Source organism: Lampetra fluviatilis, unplaced genomic scaffold (assembly GCF_964198595.1).
Source record: "Lampetra fluviatilis unplaced genomic scaffold, kcLamFluv1.1 SCAFFOLD_323, whole genome shotgun sequence".
In the NCBI taxonomy this organism is placed as follows: Eukaryota; Metazoa; Chordata; class Hyperoartia; order Petromyzontiformes; family Petromyzontidae; genus Lampetra; species Lampetra fluviatilis.
The window spans coordinates 71378-80000 of record NW_027621724.1 but is presented as its reverse complement, the minus strand read 5'-3'; the positions used below and the strand labels follow the sequence as shown (position 1 = coordinate 80000).

The window sequence follows — 8623 nt, the reverse complement described above, 5'->3', positions numbered from 1 at the left end:
CTCTCTGTCTCCGCTCCTCTTTCCGCACTTTGCACCGCCACGAATTAAAATCGCTCTCCCCTCTTTTTATTATTTCGTAATTTTTATACAACGGAATTACTAATAAACACAGCCACAGGTAAAGCTCCCCCAGGTAGCCTCCTGCAGGGCTGTAGGGACAAGTGCTGTTAGCTGGCGAGTAGCAGCAGCAGTGTCTATGTACTACACACACCACACACAGACAAAGCTCCCCCAGGTAGCCTCCTGCAGGGCTGTAGGGACAAGTGCTGTTAGCTGGCGAGTAGCAGCAGCAATGTCTATGTACTACACACACCACACACAAAGACAAAGCTCCGTTATACAATTACATCACCCCGCATACCTATCCGTTGTACGTTATACAATTACATCGTCCACCATACCTATCCGTGGTACGTTATACAATTATGGCACCCCATACCTATCCGTGGTACGTTATACAATTACATCATACACAATACCTATCCGTGGTACGTTATACAATTACATCATCCCTCATGCCTATCCGTGGTACGTTATATAATTACATCATCCCCCATACCTATACGTGTTACGTTAAACAATTACACTCACCATACCTATCCGTGGTACATTATAGAATTACGTCACCCCCCCATACCTATCCGTGGTGCGTTATACAATTACATCATACCCCATACCTATCCGTGGTACGTTATACAATTACATCATACCCCATACCTATCCGTGGTAGGTTATATAATTACATCATCCCTATCCGTGGTACGTTATACAATTACATCATCCCGTATGCCTATCCGTTGTACGTTATACAATTACATCAACCCACATGCCTATCCGTGGTACGTTATACAATTACATCAACCCACATGCCTATCCGTGGTACGTTATACAATTACATCAACCCACATGCGTATCCGTGCAGGTTATACAATTACATCATCCCCCATGCCTATCCGTGGTACGTTATACAATTACATCATCCCCCATGCCTATCCGTGGTACGTTATACAATTACATCATCCTCCATGCCTATCCGTGGTACGTTATACAATTACATCATCCTCCATGCCTATCCGTGGTACATTATACAATTACATCATCCCCCATGCCTATCCGTGGTACGTTATACAATTACATCATCCCCCATGCCTATCCGTGGTACGTTATACAATTACATCATCCCCCATGCCTATCCGTGGTACGTTATACAATTACATCATCCCCCATGCCTCTCCGTGGTACGTTATACAATTACATCATCCCCCATGCCTATCCGTGGTACGTTATACAATTACATCATCCCCCATGCCTATCCGTGGTACGTTATACAATTACATCATCCTCCATGCCTATCCGTGGTACGTTATACAATTACATCATCCTCCATGCCTATCCGTGGTACGTTATACAATTACATCATCCCTCATGCCTATCCGTGGTACATTATACAATTACATCATCCCTCATGCCTATCCGTGGTACGTTATACAATTACATCATCCACCATACCTATCCGTGGTACGTTATACAATTACATCATCTCTTATGCGTATCCGTTGTAGGTTATACAATTACATGATACCCAATACCTATCTGTGGTACGTTATGCAATTACATCATACCCTATACCTATTCGTAGTACGTTTTACAATTACATAATCCCTCATGCGTATCCGTGGTAGGTTATACAATTACATCATACCCTATACCTATCCGTGGTACGTTATATAATTACATAATCCCTCATGCGTATTCGTGGTAGGTTATACAATTACATCATACCCAATACCTATCCGTGGTACGTTATACAATTACATCATCCCTCATGCCTATCCGTGTTAGGTTATACAATTACATCATCCACCATACCTATCCGTGGTACGTTATAAAATTACATCATCCCTCATGCCTATCCGTGTTAGGTTATACAATTACATCATCCACCATACCTATCCGTGGTACGTTATACAATTACATCATCCCTCATGCCTATCCGTGTTAGGTTATACAATTACATCATCCCTCATACCTATCCCTGTTAGGTTATACAATTACATCATCCACCATACCTATCTGTGGTACGTTATACAATTACATCATCCACCATACCTATCCGTGGTACATTATACAATTACATCATCCCTCATGCCTATCCGTGGTACGTTATACAATTACATCATCCCTCATGCCTATCCGTGGTACGTTATACAATTACATCATCCACCATACCTATCCGTGGTACGTTATACAATTACATCATCCCTCATGCCTCTCCGTGGTACATTATACAATTACATCATCTCTTATGCGTATCCGTTGTAGGTTATACAATTACATAATACCCAATACCTATCTGTGGTACGTTATGCAATTACATCATACCCCATACCTATTCGTAGTACGTTTTACAATTACATAATCCCTCATGCGTATCCGTGGTAGGTTATACAATTACATAATCCCTCATGCGTATTCGTGGTAGGTTATACAATTACATAATCCCTCATGCGTATTCGTGGTAGGTTATACAATTACATCATACCCAATACCTATCCGTGGTACGTTATATAATTACATCATCCCTCATGCCTATCCGTGGTAGGTTATACAATTACATAATCCCTCATGCGTATTCGTGGTAGGTTATACAATTACATCATACCCAATACCTATCCGTAGTACGTTATACAATTACATCATCCCTCATGCCTATCCGTGGTACGTTATACAATTACCACATCCTCATGCCTATCCGTGGTACGTTATACAATTACATCATCCCCCATGCCTATCCGTGGTACGTTATACAATTACATCATCCCTCATGCCTATCCGTGGTACGTTATACAATTACATCATCCCCCATGCCTATCCGTGGTACGTTATACAATTACATCATCCTCCATACCTATCCGTGGTACGTTATACAATTACATCATCCCTCATGCCTATCCGTGGTACATTATACAATTACATCATCCCTCATGCCTATCCGTGGTAGGTTATATAATTACATCATCCCTCATGCCTATCCGTGGTACGTTATACAATTACATCATCCACCATACCTATCCGTGGTACGTTATACAATTACATCATCCCTCATGCCTATCCGTGGTACATTATACAATTACATCATCTCTTATGCGTATCCGTTGTAGGTTATACTATTACATAATACCCAATACCTATCTGTGGTACGTTATGCAATTACATCATACCCTATACCTATTCGTAGTACGTTTTACAATTACATAATCCCTCATGCGTATCCGTGGTAGGTTATACAATTACATAATCCCTCATGCGTATTCGTGGTAGGTTATACAATTAAATCATACCCAATACCTATCCGTGGTACGTTATACAATTACATCATCCCTCATGCGTATTCGTGGTAGGTTATACAATTACATCATACCCAATACCTATCCGTGGTACGTTATACAATTACATCATCCCTCATGCCTATCCGTGTTAGGTTATACAATTACATCATCCACCATACCTATCCGTGGTACGTTATACAATTACATCATCCCTCATGCCTATCCGTGTTAGGTTATACAATTACATCATCCACCATACCTATCCATGGTACGTTATACAATTACATCATCCCTCATGCGTATTCGTGGTAGGTTATACAATTACATCATCCCTCATGCCTATCCGTGGTACGTTATACAATTACACCATCCCTCCTGCCTATCCGTGGTACATTATACAATTACATCATCCATAATACCTATCCGTGGTACGTTATACAATTACATCATCCACCATACCTATCTGTGGTTCGTTATACAATTACATCATCCCATACCCATCCGTGGTACGTTATATAATTACATCCCTCATGCCTATCCGTGGTACATTATACAACTACATCATCCCTCATACCTATCCGTGTTAGGTTATAAAATTACATCATCCACCATACCTATCCGTGGTACGTTATACAATTACATCATCCCTCATGCGTATTCGTGGTAGGTTATACAATTACATCATCCCTCATGCCTATCCGTGGTACGTTATACAATTACATCATCCCTCCTGCCTATCCGTGGTACATTATACAATTACATCATCCCCATACCTATCCGTGGTACGTTATATAATTACATCATCCCTCATGCCTATCCGTCGCACGTAATACAATATCATCCCCCATATTCATCAGTGGTACGTTATACAATTACACCCTCAATCTCTTATATATTATATTATTATTTTAAACAACTACGCTGGTTTGGTGTTCTGCGTGCGTGTCTGGACGTTTATTTATTTACGCGCTCCCGCGATTGGCCAAAACCCAGACAGCTCACTTTGATTCGCTAAAAACATATTGAACAGCCGGAAGAGAGCCAAAGCTCACTTTGATTCGATACAAATAAATATATTAACCTGCCGGAGGCGAGCGTCTCTTCGGTCAACACTTCACCTACTTTCACGCGACACCATCATCGGAGTGATGGTCGCAACGGACAATCTACTGTGGCTACAGTGTTGCTGTTGCACCCGCCAGAACTTTCTATTCAATCTGTTCATTATTGCTGGCGTTCCGTTCGATGGCCCAGTGGCCAAAACTGACCACTCTTTCGGATGCAGCTCCATCTATATTGCGCCCATTCCCTTCCACCCACTGTGCTTCATCTTGCATTGGGCCTATACAAGTGTTGTGCTAAGTGACCGAGCACAGTTCACGGGCCTGCATCTTATAAAACCAGCGCTCGACACATTCTGTCGGTGTCGCCTTCTATCTAGTATTCTAGTCGGACAAATACATTCTCCCTTACATTATCATTGGCTGAAAGTGGGCTGCGTGCTTTTTGCCGGCAGCACGCGTCAGTCGGTCAGTCGTCGATTTAAAAAAAAAAGCTGAAGCACACACAAGGTAAGCGCTGTGTCATAGCATAGGTGTGCCAAGGTCTGCGCTGCAGCGCAGCAGTTCACTGTGGGTGCACACCCTGCCCCGTGTCAGTGTGCTGTCTATGCAAGTGTGCGAATGGTTGTTACGGTCATATTACGTTTATCTATGTTACAAAATGCCTGCTGATGCGTGCTGCGATTAGTCGAGTCCCCAAACAACGTTACCTTACGAGGAGGCAGGGCTCGCTATCCGCTGAGTCTTCGCCGACTGGGGCAACCGAGCTCACTGTTTGATGGGTACAATGGTTACTTTTCGCTTCATACGGCTTATTACCATTTTGATGTATTGCCGTTGATCACGTCTCCATGGACGGCATAACACCGACAAATAACATTTTCGAAATAAAAAAACAGGTGGCCCCATAGCGGATCTGTGCGTGTGTGTGTGTACATACAGACGGAGGATGCAGGGACCGACCTGTGTGCGACCGGAACGGTGCAATTGCTGACCAATGTCTCCGTGGCTGGCGCACACGCTCACGCACACCGGAGCCGTGTCTTTGCATTGCAAGGGCATGGCGGATGGTGGAGCGCATATCGATGCTGCGTTACGAATTTAATCAAACAAAACAAACCGCTGCATCTGTAAGTGTGCCAGTGTGCGCTTATCGTGGATGGTGGTGCGTGCGGAAGTGAGTAAAACAAACACTCTGAACGCGCAAGAACATAGCTGGCGGTCGCGTATGGACTTGGTAGCGAGCAGGGTAGAGGCACTGCGTGTATTATATCTGTCGTGACAACGTTTGTGTGTCAGTCGGGGGGACTTTATCTGCCAGTACCCGTGCGCAACAGTACAGCGATATATATTGTACAGTGCTTCAGATGTCACGGACTGAGAGGCAACGTGGTTTGCATAGGCTTTCTGTCTAACGCGTCGCGTTTGTGTACGCACACTTCCAGATATCTGACGACAGGCACCACGATGACTGCAAGCCGTGGTCGTGGAACGCGGAGAGGGTGCGTAAGCTGCTCAACTATTTCATAGTCACCGTCACCAACTCTAACTACTCGTCCCTATAGCAAGCGAAAGAGAGAGACACGAGAGGGGCTCGAGGACGCTTTTCACGAAAACGAAATCCTAAATGCAACTCCTGCCGCGGCCGAGCCGAAGGAGGTCAAAGATCGTCGCCGCAATCGCCGCCGAGTGGAGCGATTTCGGTTGAATAAGGCCATGCGAGAGCTTGACTTCGGGAATGTTATCGATGAAGGGCGCATAGAAACCAACGCTGGCAACGACACAATGGATTAACCAAGTGATATGCAGGATGTCCTCATGGACGTACACGATCATGTCGTTTCTCCCGGCGACTTCCACGTGGATCTTGAGGAAGGTAAGCAAGAAGAAGACGACCCTGACTTTGTCATTGCTCGAGCCGCAGCGCGGGAGGATCCACAACTCACACTGGGCCTTCAAGAGTTGCGTCGCCTAAAGCGCAACGAGAAGGATCGCTTGCGACGTGCTGAGCGATCTCCGTTTCAACAACATGCTGAGCGAGCGCATCGCGCTGCGCTGGAGGCCCAGCGTCGTTCGAGAATGACTGCCGAGCGACTACTGCATGAACGATATCGTCGCAGTGACTCGCAGGCTGAGCGGCGCCGAAGGTTGACGGAACAGCAGCGAGACGAAGAACGACGTCGCCACAGCGTGCTGGAAGCAGAGCGCCGCGGGAGGTTGACGGAAGAAGAGCAGGAGGAAGCGCGTCGACGCCATGCCGAGCTGGAAGCTGAACGTCTCGTCAGGATGACGGAAGAACAACTAGAGGAGATGCGACAGCGACAGTCCCAACGGCAAATGGAGAGGACAGAAAACGAAGTCGAGGAGACGCTGGAACAGCGACGCGTTCAACGGCGAACCAAGCGCTACAAGGACGCCCTCGCCAACCAAGACGAGTTTGAAGTCTCCAGAGTTTCGGGGAAGAATGTCATCGCAGGAAGACACTAACTACCAGAGCCAACTTCGGTTTGCTCGCAGTGTCGAGCATGGAAGTGGCCGGGCGAGTCTTCGATCACACGCTGCATTGACGGCAAGGTTGCTTTTCCGCCACTCCAGCCTGCACCGGCCATTCTACGCAAGTGCTACCAAGATGAAGAGTTTCGGAAGCAGACACGCATGTACAATCAAGTGTTTGCATTTACGTCGCTTGGTGCGTCTTTCAGCAATCGCCGCTTCGACCCAGTAGCGGAAGATCGAAGTGTCCAAGGGCAGAGAGGCGTGTATACATACCGTATCCAAGGAGCGATGGCCCATTTCTTGGGATCTTTGTTACCATATACGGATCAGGCCGGTCAGACAACGAAGCCCAAGTTTGTGCAGATTTACGTGTACGATCCAGATGTGGAAGCACGAGTGGCTCGCCGACAGGGGATTTTTAGCCGCCTGAACAGAGTCGCGCTGTTGGACTTGGAGCACATGATGGAGACGTGCAACCCGTTTGCGCGCGAGTTCCTTACGATGGGTCAGCGGATGAGAAGCATGATCGAAGCCGGCGACAACCCCGTCAACGTCGTGTTTCGCCTGCGTGCAAACAACTATGCGGGACCTCGCACGCACAATCTCCCCACGGCCACGGAGGTTGCTGCTGTGTTGGTTGATGACGGCAACGCGGCAAACAACCGAGACTTGCTTCTCTTCCCACGGTCAGGTGGGCTTTTGCGACTGTTCGAAACCCATTCCATATACGATTCACTTCAATGTCCTCTCTTGCTCCCTCTCGGGGAACTGGCTTGGACGTACACGGATGAGTACACGAACGGCGCTACGTATCGGAACAAGACGCGAATGGTGCTTCGCGAACATGTTGCGTACCGACTCTACCAGAAGGAAAACGACCAGTCGGTTTTTCCACCAAGGCGGGCGACTGTTCCAGCAGTGGCTGGTTGACCAACGTGCCAAGTGCGAACAGGAGAGTCTGCGCTGGGTCGCGGCTAACCAGAAGACACTTCGAGCGGATCTTTACAAGGGAGTTCTGGATGCATACCCGCATGAGGGCTTGGTTGCATTAGGCGAAAACCAAGGCTTAGTGTCGGAATACGATCGTGACACAGGCATGTTAGTGCATCCAGAGCCAAGCCGCCGCCGTCACTTCCTTGATCAAGTCGGACAGCGCGTCGTACTTCCAGCGTCGTTCACGGGTGGTGAGAGATACATGTACTCGCAGTATCAGGACTCCATGCAGGGGCGGTTTCTTCATTAGGGCGATTGGGCGACGCACCACCAATCTCATTAAACCACAGAGTTACGCGAGCCGTTACTGTGCCTCGGGATATAGTCCAATCAGCGTCATGCCACGTTCTGTGGAGTACCGCCTCTTTTTGGGCGATTTTACTCCGGCTGAGAATCGCCCAGAGTGGTCCCATAGACTTACATTCAAAGATGTTTTTTTTCGAACGGCGGGCGCTGCAATGCATTCTCTATGGCTTCCGGGAGGGCTCGCACTGACGTGCTTACGTCATCACACGTAAGCACGTTTCAGTCAACAATATTACTTGTCGCCACCTAGTGGAATCTTTAATAAAAGAAACTGAGTGGATTGTAATAATAGTGAGTATAGAAACAAACAAGGAGATGTATTGTTAAGAGTCACTTTATTTGTCATTAATATTAAAGAAGTGAAGTTGCCTTCACATGCTTAAGCTGTTAATTTATCCATTGCATGGGTGGACCTTATCCTTATCAATCATCCAGACA

General features: G+C 46.6%; 1 protein-coding gene and 1 pseudogene across 2 annotated transcripts in view; one reads left to right on the top strand and one right to left on the bottom strand.

The window, feature by feature from the left end:
• The window catches only part of TPCN1 (two pore segment channel 1), an 18790-nt gene extending 13366 nt beyond the window's left edge, over positions 1–5424 (bottom strand). The window contains exon 1 of the mRNA XM_078885793.1: positions 5354–5424. The gene's annotated coding sequence lies outside the window, so the exon portion shown is untranslated. The remainder of the gene's footprint in view (positions 1–5353) is intronic.
• On the top strand, positions 4848–8623 carry LOC144955616 (uncharacterized; annotated as a pseudogene). The gene is made up of 2 exons (XR_013641739.1): positions 4848–4900; positions 5333–8623. The product of XR_013641739.1 is annotated as an uncharacterized LOC144955616 (transcript).